Here is a 13,983-nt window from a genome sequence, read left to right as displayed (position 1 = left end):
TCACAATAAAGCAAGCCGTTCTGGTGGGAAAACAGCATAAATAGATTACACAACATGAAAAAGAAACTGATATTCAGGAATTAAAGAAAACAGTTTCAGCAGAAGAACATCCTCCACAGCTTGAACAAGCAAATAAGACATCTTGTAAAGTCCTCTAAAGATAATTATAAAACCAAATTAGCATCTACAGCTAAAGATGATGGCAAGGCATTCTTTACCTATGTCTGTATTGTAAAATGGAATATCCAGCTTTGCACCAAATTCAAAGTGGGTGGCACAAGTCATACTGAACCTGAGGACATCACCAACCTGTTAGTAGACAGGTTTGGCAAAAATTTCACACCCCTGTCTCCAGCAATCCCACCCCAAAGCATACCTGTCACCAGTTCTCTACCTATTATCTCCAAAAAACAGGTCACAACCACACTTGCTAAGGCCAAAAACACAGCCTCTAATGGGACTGGCTAACATCCTAGTCTGCTTACTAAATGGTGTAAAGCAAGAGTTAGCAGAACCACTGGGTACTCTCTTCAACCACAATCTAACTACTGGCTTTGTCTCGGCAGAGTGAAAAACAGCAACCATACTCCACTTGCACAGAGGGGATCATTCAACTGACCCTGGGAACTATAGACCCATAAGCCTGATCAGCCTTGTCTGTAAGGCCATGGAGAGAATCATCTTGGACCTTATCAGCAAGGACATTGGTGATCTTCAAACTCTTGACGCAACCCAATTTGGCTTCATTAAGGGCATATTATGCCTGTTAAACCTAGTGGAATTCTTCAAGAGTGTCACCAAGGCCTTGGATGAAGGCAAATCAGTACATACTGCCTATCATGACTTGGCCAAGGGCTTTGATACACCCTCCCAGGCATTGGCTCATCAACAGAATGCATGCAGTCATACTTGGGGATTCCACTTCTACCAGCAGACCTGTTACCAGTGGTGTTCCAAAAGTGTCTGTGCTGGGCCTTCTTCTGTTTGGAATCTATTTCTCAGAAATTCAGGTGATAACAGATGGCCTGTGGTTCACCAGGTTCACTGATGATTACACATAGTGTGCAATCACTGAATTCTCAAACAATGTCAACATACTACAAAATGGGCTTACATACATAAATTATTGTTGCCAAAGACTCAGACTTAAACTTATCCCCAAAAGCATGCACTATTATCCCTTTTGGCAAAGGAGAGATACCTGCAAAATAACTATTAATAATACCCCCCAAGTTCTAACATAATGGTGAGAGATTTGGGTATGCAGGTTGACAGCATTATCAACTTTGATCATCATGTGTCCACTGTGGTAAGGAAGGGCTTTTACGCTGCACACCTCATAAGTAAGGACATAGCATCTAAGACTATGGATGTTATCAATCCACTGTACTCATCCCTCATCAGACTAATAACATAGTACAATGCTGCCTTTTGCAGGTACCTCACCAGACACCTGCAGCAGCTGGAGAAACCTAAGAGGTTTCTCACCAAGAAAATCCAGGGACTTCTACACATGACCTACATGGACAGACTGAAGGTTTTGTCACTGTACTCATTATCGCATAGACTGCTGAGATGCGACTTGTACCTGGCCTACATAGCACCCTCAAACCCTACCTTAATGGAAATGTTGCACCTCCAAAAATTAAATGGGACAAGACTTACTCACTGTAGGGACCTTTACCTAGCCTGCAACATCAACAGAACATGCTGGAGAGATGGATATATCTCCCAAAGATTGCCACTGTTATGGAACAAACTCCCAATTCACATGAAACTGAGCTTATCAATAACCCTATTTAAGCATAACTTGGACATTTGGATGAGAAATTGTAAACTTACCCTGGGGTTTCACCTATGTCACTCTTAGATGGGGGCAACTAGTGCTGATCATGGATTCACAAATATGGACTACATATCTTGGTCTATAAGGGAACAATGGTGCAAATTTGTTAGCCTTTCAAAGATCCTAGGGCCATAAGCCTAGTAGCCTCCTATGAACCTATGACCTAGGGTCATTATGGCAGCAGATTCATATGAACCTATGAAGCTATGAACCTATGCAGGCCTGCCAACATCTTGTCCCACAGATGTCCTGCTGATGTCATGTACTATAAGTTCAGCTGCAGTCTTGCAAAAGTCAGACTTGTGCCATGGTGCTTGTGTTAAGTACTGTGTTCTGTAGTCTGTGTACTTAGATAGGGGTTCTATTCTCACTGCAGTCAAGTGTGTGTGTGTGTGTGTGTGTGTGTGTGTGTGTGTGTGTGTGTCTGTGTGCTCTTGCTTGACATTGCTGAGATCCTTTTACTGCAGCATGTGGGACACTGTTAATACCAAATTCTCAACAGACACTGCTGATGTCATCAGTATTTCAGATGTTTGGATATGCAGTCATCCCACCAGGGCATGGTCAGACACTAGCCGTGAGGCCAGGCAGACATCACCTCATCCTATATAAGACAGAGTACAGTGACATGGCTTTTAATCTATGCTCATACATCATGACATGGATTGTAGTCCCTGCAATATCTTGCTGAGAAAGCCCCGTGGTCTCTCCAGCTGCTGCATGTGTTTGTTGAGGTACATGCAAAAGAGCATTATACTGTATTACTGTCCTGATGAGGTTTGACTACAGTGCTGTCATACAATCCTAAGATCTGTATATGATGGTGTGATTTATGATGTGCACCATACATTTGTCCTGGAAAATCATTAAAGAGAGAAGTTAGAAAATAATGATACACATTACAGTTTCTGACTTCACAACCCTTACAAGAGCATTCACTATAAGTTGTGAAATTTTGATGCTATTACATGTCTAACTTTCCAAGGCCAATATAAGTCAAAGGTATAATGAGAAGTTCAACAGCAGAAATGCAGATATACTAATCACTAAGTTAGCTATGCACCATGAGCATCAGACACAGCTTTTGTATCCCTGAATCCAAAAGATAAAAAACAGGGATATGTTACAGTTATCATCACTTGCACAGGGTGTTGTGTGGCGTGGCAGGAAGCCTAGGCTGACACAAAAGGTGAATGAGTATGTGTGACTGAAAGAAGAAGAAGGCAGACATTGGGATAAAACAACAAAGGGCTAGTGAGACAAAATGAGTAACTGTTCTGTGTGTGTGTTTCTGTGGGGGTCCTCCAGGTGAAATTAGTGTGTGACTGTCTGCATGAACACATGCAAGGTCTATGCTAGCTTTACATCTTGGTCTGTCAGACAGGTGTGAGTCATGTATGGTAGAGATGGCAGTTTATCGTTGTCATCCCTGACCATGAAAACTGGCTCTGCCAGGAATTGCACTGGCATCTCTACGCCCAAGGTCAGATGTACTGCTGCTACCTGAATGTGACAGATGTCTGCTGGATGAGTTCCCTTCATGTGGATACCTAGGACCACGATCCCATGGTCTGCCACATCTGTGTGTGGACAGCGCACTCACTAACGGAGCAGTGGAAATACTTCCACTATGGGAGCATGATCAGGCATGGCCATATTGGCTGAGAGTAGATTATGTGGATGATCTAAAGCTATGAGGATACCGTTCCATTCCCACCAGATGTTCCATTACAGACACTGCTCGTTCCATGACAGACAGCCTTCAGTTCATCACAGCCACCCCTCATTCCAATGTGTCATTCATCTGATCCAATGAATCTTCAACATGGTGGAGGCAGTCACACATGTCAGACTGTGCCACATCCACAACTCTGACCATTTGTCTGGTGCACCTATGGAAACATGCCTGTGCCTCAATGATGGCCCTAAACATACAGTGAGTGGCATGGGAAATGACAACTGCACCAGGTGAAGGAAGGAAAGCAGGCTTCGTCCAAGCACCCCTACCAATCCTCCTGTGTTACACTTTGCCCACACTTTGGCTACAGTCAGAATCTACAGACACTGTAGCCTCAGCAGCCAGAATTCTCTGATCCTTGCCCTTCACCTGCCCAATATCTGTGGGCTAACTGGACTGGGTAAGTGTAGGTCTACTAGCTGTGTTCAATGGAAATGCAGGGGATGGCTGTATGTCAACCTCAGTGTCAAATTCAACCTCTGCACCCTTCGACTGTCCCTCACTTTGAACTCTATCATCATTAGAGTCTGCTGATACACTGACATCAGGTGGCAGAGGGCCCACACTCCCACTGTCATGATCACCTGTGATAAAAAGCAAATAAACACAGGAATAAATTAATATCTGCAGTACTATATTGAAATATATGTTAACAAACTAACAGTGCTGCCAGTATTATAGACAGTACAGCAATACACATTACAGGCCTGAAGTCAACATCACACACTGCAATAGTTCTTTAAATTTTCCAGCAGTATTGACATAAAAATGTCTGCCTTACCATCTGCAGATGAGATGCTCTTCTGTAGTCCAGACAGTCCTGGAAGAAGTTAATCAAGAGGTAAGGGCAACATCATTGCAATTAACAGTAACACAGGGGAAAATACATTTACCCCTTTATATGTGCATTAATTTTAATGTCAACAAGAATGTCGCTGACAACTCCAACCTAAGGTTATAATTGTAGCAATCTTCAATCCCCCTGCCAAAAAAAGACATTTGACAAACAATTAACTTATTAATTTCAATTGTTTTACTATACAACAGTATTCAGCTGTTCAGATAACAAAGCCTACCAGGAAGATCCTCCTGGAATGTGCTTGTTGTCTCAGAAGGTGCTGTGCCCACATCCAGTAACATGCTGTCATGCCCTCATCTGGGAAATGCCTGGATGTTTCATACTAGCCAGGAACTGTTCATTGCAGGTTAGTGGGGGTTCCCTAGCAGGCCCTCCTCAGTAGACATTTGGTCACAGCCCACTGCATCTGCTCACCTGTGTGCAGTAGTGATCATTTCAGTGGCCCTGTGGCACACCTGTTCATATGTTGTGCCATGACTGCCAACGGCATTCACATTTTGGACAATTTGCTGCTATATTTGCATTCAGCGTGCCATATCTCTCCATCCCCTTTCTAAGAGAAATGCACCATGTTAACAAAGCCCAGTGACAAATGGATTGACAAACCTGAGTGGAATACTTGTAGGTGTCCTAAAAGACAGCAGAACTATAATACACATAAGTATCACATAACTATAAAATAACTGTTTCCAGATAAAACAATAAAGGTAGCCAGTCAGTATTACCCACTGGAGAAACATAAAACAGTCTACATAGGATCATAGGAAGTTACTAGGCTATTGGCCCTGAGGCCCTTATAAGCCTAGCTAAGAGTTTAGCCCATGATTAGACAAGTCAGCACCCAAAGCAGGGACACAAGTGAAATCCCGGGGTGAATTTTCTGTTTCCCAACCAGTTCTCCAGGTTGTGCTTAAAAAGGGATGATGAGGTACTCTGCTTGATGTGGAGAGGGAGTCTGTTCCACAGATGAGGGAGTCTCTGGGACACAAATCTGTCCTGTCAACATCTCCCAATGATGTCACAGACAAGGTTGAGGTCATGAGTGTGGGTTACTCAAGTGGAGCTTGACTTGTGGATATGCAGCAGTCCCATCAAGGCGGTGTCAGAGATTGCTTTGTATGCCAGATAAAGGTCACCTCTGAGGAGGCTGTATGAAATTGAGTAGAGGGACAGGGCTTTTAGCCTATCTGTGTAGGGTATATGATTGAGACCCTGGATTCTCCTGGTGAGGAACCTCTGTGGTCTCTCCAGCTGCTGCATGTGCTTTGTGAGGTATATCCCAAAGGGGGCATTGTACTCAATAATTTGCCTTAAAGAATGCAGGGATGTTATGACCTCCTTGTCCCTGGATGAGATACTCTAACTTATGAGGTGGGCCATGTAGAAAGCTTTCGGTACAATGGAAGCAACATGGTGGTCAAAAGTCAGGTTGCTCTCAACCTGGGTGCCCAAATCCCTCATGACTGATTGCATGCTTAGGACGTTGTTATTAATGTGATAATATGTAGGTATGTCACTCCCCACAAAGGGGATGATGATGCATTTTTTGGTATTCAGCTTGAGGCCATGTTTCTGGCACCAGTCATTTGTTTGGCTGAGACCCTCTCAGAGGATGTCCGCATCACTTGGGGAACTGATGACCGTGTCCACCTTGCAGTCATCTACAAACCTGGTCAGCCATAGCTCACTGGTTTTGGCCTGCACCTCAGAGAAGTATATCCCAAATAACAGAGACCCCAAGACCGATCCCTGGGGTATGCCGCTCATTATGATTCTACCGCTTGAGGTGGCTACTCCTCTTTTGATTAAGTAGGTTCTATCAGAGAGCCAGTTTGCTACCCATCTGGTAACATATGGATTGATGCCTAGTTGCGGCCTGAGTGGGGAATAGTGACAAAAGCTTTGGCCAGGTCAAGGTAGGTGGGTGCACAGTCTTCCCCTCGTCCATGGCTTTGGTGACTGTTTCAAAGAAGTTGACCAGATTTAACAGACATAACTTCCCCTTGACAAAGCCAAACTGTGTGGAATTGAGTGTTTGGAGGTTGCCAATATCCCTGTTAATGAGGTCCATGATAATCCATTCCATGGCCTTGCAGATCAGGCTAGTTAGGCTGATGGGTCTATAATTGTTCGGATCAGTGGACGCTCCATGTTTGTATAAAGGGATGACAGTAGCTGTCCTCCACTAGGCTGGAACAAAGCCAGTACTCAGGCTTTGATTGAATAGGGTGCCTAATGGTGCTGGAAGTTCATGTGTGAGTTCACGTAGGATGCAGCCTGGGATGTTATCAGGTCCCACAGAGGCTGTATTTTTTGCCTTTGAGAGGGCAGTGATAACCAGCTTTGTAGAGATAAGGGGAGAGGACAGGTACTGGGGATGTCCTGATTTACTGATGGGGGCACAGAGGGGTGAGGATTTCACTGAATCTGTCAGCCAGTAGGCTGGCTATATCTACAGCATTTGTGTATGTGGTGTCCTTGACCACCAGTTCTGAAAAGATCTGGGTGCTTCCTTTGAGGTTGCAGACATATGTGAAGGTCTTATGACTGTCTCTAGTAGATGTGGCCAATTTGGACTCGAAGATGGCTTTAAAAGATTGCACTAGTGCTCTTATTTGCTTGTTCAGATTAAGGAGAGATTGCTTCCAATTGGGCATCTGCTCCTTCTTGATGCTGGACAGCAATTTTTTCCTTTTGTTATATAGTTTATTTATTGCAGATGTCCACCAGACAGGTTTACTATTCCTTGCGGAGGATGATTTTTGTCCTATTGGATATTCCTGTTTCCATACATCTATATAAATGTTCATATTGTACTTTGGTGTAGATGAGGACATTGGTGCCAGTTCTTACAGAGGAGGAAAAAGGCTGTGAAGCTGTTTATACCATCCCTCAGGAATTTGTAATCAGCTTTGGAGAAGTTTTTTTGCTAGACCCTAGAAAGAGGGCGTCTGGGGAGATGTTGTCTTCAAAAGTGACCGCTTTATGGTCAGATCTTACCAGAGAGAATGATACTGTAGGGGTGCTACAGTGGTTACTCTTGTGGGTTAATACCAAGTCCAAGATAATATCACCTTTTGTGAGGGTATCGACTAGCTGTTCCAAGGCATTTTCATTGACAAAACTGAGGAATCTCTTGGCATTTGTGTCCTGGCATGAGTAGTTTTTCCAATCTATGGTTGAGTAGTTAAAGTTGCCCATGATCAGAGTACAAGTTTGAATCTTGATAGATTCAAAGAGGTCCACATAGGTGGAGGGGGTATCTTGAGTCAAATATTGGGGCCTGTAGCTAGCTATGATTTGAATAGGGGTCTTGTCAATGGTAAACTACACCTGGAGTGTCTTCTGTGTGTCATACTTTTTGACCAGCCTGGAGGTGTGTGTATCTTTAATATATATTGAAACTCCACCTCCTGTGGCTCTGCTGCCTGCAGTTTGGGGTCTAAATGTATGATAGGATGAGTAACCAGGTAAGGCTGGGGTGCTCTCCGCAGCTTTGAACCAGGTTTCTGTGACTGCACCAATGTCAGCATCTTCCAGAGTTAAGAATGCTTGCAATTAGTGCAGTTTCATGTTTAGACTCCTAACGTTTAACAGCATGACCTTTAATGTGCATTTTGTTGACATTTTTATGTTGGTAGTATTGACCTCATGACTTTTCCTAAAAAAGGCACTATGTGGAGGCAAGGGCCTTTGCCAGAGCCTGAAGCCCAAGTGAGACAGATGCAGGCCATCTCTAGCAAAGCATTGGGGTCTGTTGATCATATCTTCTCAGGCTATCAGTTACTGGATCCCCCTGGAATGACACCAGAAACTAAAGCAATTGTTAAAGTCAATAATTTTCTGTTTGTATTGAGGCATCATTCTGGGTGACAGTAGAATGCTGCTTAAGGCTAGGTACATACCTGCCTTGGACACATATTGAGGGAGCTCAATCATGTCTCTGTTCATATAGTCCAGGGAGGTACTTCTTAAGTCATTCACACCAACATGGACTATGAAAGAGTCATAACGGTACCTGTTGTTGAGAGACTTGAGCGCATGTGTGATATGGTGGATTATGGCACCTGACAAACAACTAACCATGACTTTCTCCTTATCCAGCTTGGTGAGAGGCACATCTGTGTGTCTCACAATGGAGTGCCCTATGACTAATATTTTGGATTTGTGGTTATGCCTTAATGGTTGCGAGACACAGGTGTGTAGACTATGCATGGTATGTTGTGTGGAGGGTTGTGTAGTTCACAAGTGTTTTTGCTGCTGAGATCTCCTATTTGTGGGTTTGTTTTTGTTGAGAACCTCCACATATGTGGGTGTGTGTTGTATAGTTATGGGTAATGTTTGAGGTGTAGTGATTGTGTTGATAACCTTCTCAGTGCCAGATATACTGGCTTGTGAGGGAGACAGCATAGACTTTAGGTTCTTAATGTAATTGCATCTCTGAGAAATTGTGTCCCTAGGAGGCAGTAGTAGATGTTTGTCCATGTATATGAGGCAGTTGCTACACTGTCTCAGTATCCCCATATCAACCAGGCTGGCAGGAGAAACCATAGGAAATTGTCCAGCCATGTTTGTCAGAATCTGAGGGAGAGAGGCCAGGGAGAGCTAAGGGGTAGGACTAAAGTCCAAGCGCTTAAACCAAAAATAAGAGGCTTAGAATAACACAATTTAAACAGGCTAAAAACAAGCAGTAATAAATGCAGCATAAAATATGCAATTGAACACTTTAGAGAACAAGTAGCAGAAAAAGTAAGATGAAGTAATAGAGTAGGAAGAGGAAACACAAATACTGTAGAAGCAGCTGAATAAAGTGTGAAATACTAACAATAGGTAGGATGCAAAACAAGGAGAGTAACAAAAGCAACATCTCCTTGTTTGTCTCATAATAGTAACTTATTTTTGCTCTCCCCTCCCCCACAAAAGAACAAACAAATGACCTATTTTGCTAACCAAACATCTTTAAAATGCTAAAAGTGCTATCAAATGACCTGTCCCCGAAACCTGTGTACATATTTATCACAGAGCATTCCATTTTCATGTATTGTTGATCATGTGCACCTCTGAAATGGCTTGACAAATATGCCCCTGCCATCAGTACACTTCTAACTAATGCATACAGATAAAAGTGTAAAAACCTTTGCTTCATACTCTTCTTAAATACATTCCAACATATGCAGTATGAAGGTAACAAAAGGGATCATACCTGCTGAAGTTCAGTACTCCTCTGTACAGAAATATCCTGAAGAAAAAGCATTTTTGTAGTCTTCCAAACATATACAACTCTCCTCAATTTGGATAACTACACATTTGCCTTTTTATAACGGTGTAGATTATTAATGAATTGCATGTGTCTTTGTATTTCTTAAATGCTAATTATGGCATAAGCAATTGAATTGCATGCTGATCAACCAATTCATCATGGTGGAGTTATTCGACAAGCTAAAAAGCATCCATGTAGACTCCATGCTGGTTTCTCCTGCAGATGTCAAAACTTTTGGAGTACAGACATGGAAAGTCTACACAGACAGAATGTTAGGGGCTGCTGCTGCTTTAATCCATTTGTATGTGCTAGAGGCTGAAGCCAATGTTGTTGCTTCTGCCAACAGGCTTAGGCGGAGAAGAGTTTTCAGGCCATGTTTAACTTATTGCGATGTACATGGCATGGAAATTGCAGAGTGCTACAGGATGGACAGGGACACACTACAGGAACTCTGCGATCTCTGCTGCCCTCAACTCAGAGCCAGATCCAACTGAGGGGATCCCATCCCTGTAGAAACTAAGGTATGTGTAGCCCTTCGAATCTTAGCTGCAGGTACCTTTCAGAGCCCAACAGGGGACATATTGGGGGTGTCACAAGTATCAGCACCCAGTATCTGCCACCAATTCCTGGATGCTATGCTCCAACATGCCAGTGAGCACTTAATATTTTCCCCATAGCTCTGAGGAGAGGGACATAAATATGCAACAGTTCTATCAGGTAGAGCACTACCCTGAAGTACTGTGTGCTACAGAAAGCACTTATGTAGCAATTAAGGCACCACCTGGGGAATAGGGTAGGGTCTACATTAACATAAACAGGTACCACTTTATCAACTGCCTAGTCATGTGTTGCACCAATTGAATCATCTTGAACATGTGTGCTGGCAACCCTGGCAGTTACCCAACTCACATATCTGGTACACCTCCCAATTGTAAAATATGTTTGCTGGGAGGGATATCCCACAGGGTCATTTACTGGGGTATGCAGGCTATGCACTGAAACTGTGGCTGATGACACCCATCAGAAATGTACACACACCCACAGAAGAATGAAATAATGACTCGCATGCTCAAACCTGAAATATCACAGAGCATGTGTTTGGGATGTAAAGTCACATTAACAGTGACTAGATACATCTGGGGGGCCCTACCATACAATCCACAGACATGTAAATAAATCTTCACAATATGTGCCATGCTACATAACATAATCCTGAGGAAACAGCTGCAGCTGGATCAGCAAGGGGAAGGGGCACACATCCTACCATCAACGACAAGGTTACCACAGTAACAGGCAGATGAGGAGTGAGAGGGGGAACCACAAGCTGGTGGGGATCCTTAATTATCCTTAGAGGGGGAACCACAAGCTGGTGGGGATCCTTAATTATCCTTAAGGGATAATTAAGGGAAGTTATGCAATACTTACATATTTAAATGTACCTCTGTCTTATGTTTTTTAATGTATGATGAAGCAGCTGGTTCAACTGTGAAAGTGCTCACATTTGTTAAATAAATATTTTATATTGTGCCAATTCTGGAGCCATCAGTTTGTTCCATTTTCTTTCTGTTTGCTGGGTCTTTATTTTATTATGTACCATCAAAATGTGTCCATGCCATCCATGTGTAAAACATCAGGAAATGCTTCACAATACAGTGGGGTAGGCCTATCCCACAGGATCCATCTGCCTCCAGGCCACCAGCCCCAGCACCATTGACAAGCATGTCTGGGAGCGGACCTGGTAGCACCACCTCTGCTACCCCTGCACTACCTTCCTCCTCAGGTTGTTCTTCCCCAGAGGATAGGCCAGTGATTCCTTCAGGAGAAGTGGCAGGGGTGGTGAGTTTATTATTTTTGCTGAACTAAAAGGGATGGTGCATAGGGTTGGTGCATGCCTATGCTGGACGGAAGGGGTGTTCTTCCTCTTTTTATGTAGGACCTGTAGGAGGAGAAGGAGAAGTCAAGTACTCCAGACAATGGCAGAATAAGGGGATATTGATGACAGTCCTGTGGGTGAGATCTCGATTCTCACTGTCAACCAGCTTGACATCCATGGGTCCTGGATGCCCCCATCCTCACCCCATCCATAGTGTCCACTGACCTCTTTTGTCTATCACCATCCATGTGTACTGCCTGTATTGACTTTCTTCAATTGCTTCCCCAACATTCCTCTCTCTCTCTCTCTCCAAAAAAATAAAAATGGACACCTGTCCCACAAAAAATGTTACCTACATAGCTCTCCATTTCACACACTTGTCTTCTTGACGCACTTGATTTGGTACAGCTGGCTATATAACATGATTGTGTTGTGGTCACCCCTCTCTCTGGAGATGACAGTCCAAATTCAGCTAATATTCTGCATATATTATCAGTTTTTACTGTTGAAGAAATGGATAGCTATGGTTCTTTCCTACTTCCCTCTTGCACATTCCTGCATTGCTTTCCGTTTGTTCTTTCCCCTGCTTGTTCCTCATTTCACCACTGTCCTATCTTCCCCATTTCTTTTATTTAATGCATTGTTCCACAATGGTGTGCATTACACACCAATGTGTACCAATGGCAAAGCAAAAGTAGTTAAAAGTGTTAGATATAGCTGTATTCAAACACAGTAACATCTGGCCCCAAAAAGGAACATATCACTGATTAACACCTGCTGCCACAGAGTCAGTTAAGTAGCAGCTGTATTCCGCAGACTCAGTACTATCTGTCATACTTTATCAATGCTGCCACTGGAAGAGCTATATGACATTCTGTTATGTACTAGTCAATCTTAAGGTCTCTCTTTTGCCCATCACACAACTCCAAACAAGCAACATAAGCATAGCCAAACCTTCCATTCATGCAGATAAAATAAAACATAATGCATATAGCACAATTGTGTTGCATGAAGAAAATTATAAATCAGGTGTTTACTGATATGCAATTAAATACATATTAAATCAGAATCAGCATTAGTTAAAATTTTGTATAAATGCAAAATAAAAAATGGAGGGAATATCTGTGGCTAATATCTGTTGAAAAAGAAAGTTAAGGTTTACCAAACTGATTGTACTTTTTTGACTAGGCATCACATTATCTGATCCAGACAGATCCAGTCCAGACAGAACCAGACACATCTGGAGCATTTCTCCCCGGGCCTCCGCTGAAAATTGGCTTCATTCCAAGTCAGACTTTCCCGGTTAACAAATGATAAAAAAAAATAAAATAAAATAAATTGTATCTACTATAATATCATTTAATTATGTCCAACTGAATGCAGCAGAGATATGTCACATCATTTGTGTAGATGTCAGACAGAATGTCACACAATAATTATGCAACAGATTCAAGTTAAACACTGGTGCTCTGGAGAAGAAATAAGATGTCTGTCTGTATTGGACACAACTTATCTGAATGCATTCTGTTTCATTGTTTACATGGTCGTGCCTTTAATCATTGTTGAAGGCTGGAAGCACTAAAATTTCTGCAGTTGTAAATCTGATAAAAATGAAATATAAAATAGGATGATGTCTAACAGCATTAAGTAGTAGAGAGAATAAAGAGACACCCATGCTGGCTGCAGCACAACCTATCATGGATGCTGCTCAGGTTAGGATTTTGCTTTCTCTTTAATCTTTAAATGTATTACAGAAGTGTCATCTGCTTATCACATCAAAATTCTTTGAAGTCTCTTTGACACCTGAAGGATATGCTAGAAATTGGCCAAGAAACAAATTAAAAAAAAATGAGGAGTCATTTGACTGAATACTAATATGCAAAGTACATTCACTGTAGAATGAAGCTTAGAAAAATATTACATTTTTAAAGTTCAAAGGAACTATACAATATGAGCAAGACTGAATAAACCCTACATGGCTCACTGAAACAGCTTGATGTGCACATGATAGCGCATTGATTTGTATTCAGTAAGTGAGACTACATGGTAAACATTGTGGCATGCAAATTACTGCATAAGTAGCTCAGTTCTATGCTAATCAACAAGTTCAAGGTGATGTAGCTATTCAACAAGTTATAAAGCAATAGTGTAGCCTTCTGCCTTTTATTCCAAAACATACTGGAATGCAACCACAAAAATTGCACTGGAGTAAAAGAATGTTAGGGACGGCTGCTGCTCCTCTAATACATGTGTATGTGCAACAGGCTCAAGTCAATGCTGCTGCTGATGATGATAGACCTCAGGCAAGGAGAAGAAGGATACTTAGACCCTGTTTAACTTTTCATGGTCTGCATGAGGTGAAAACAGTAGAATGCTACAGTGTGGATAGAGACACCCTCCAGGAACT

This window comes from Protopterus annectens, chromosome 12.part0, assembly GCF_019279795.1.
Source record: "Protopterus annectens isolate FY-2018-M chromosome 12.part0, PAN1.0, whole genome shotgun sequence".
Lineage (NCBI taxonomy): Eukaryota > Metazoa > Chordata > Ceratodontiformes > Protopteridae > Protopterus > Protopterus annectens.
This window is presented reverse-complemented; position numbering follows the sequence as displayed.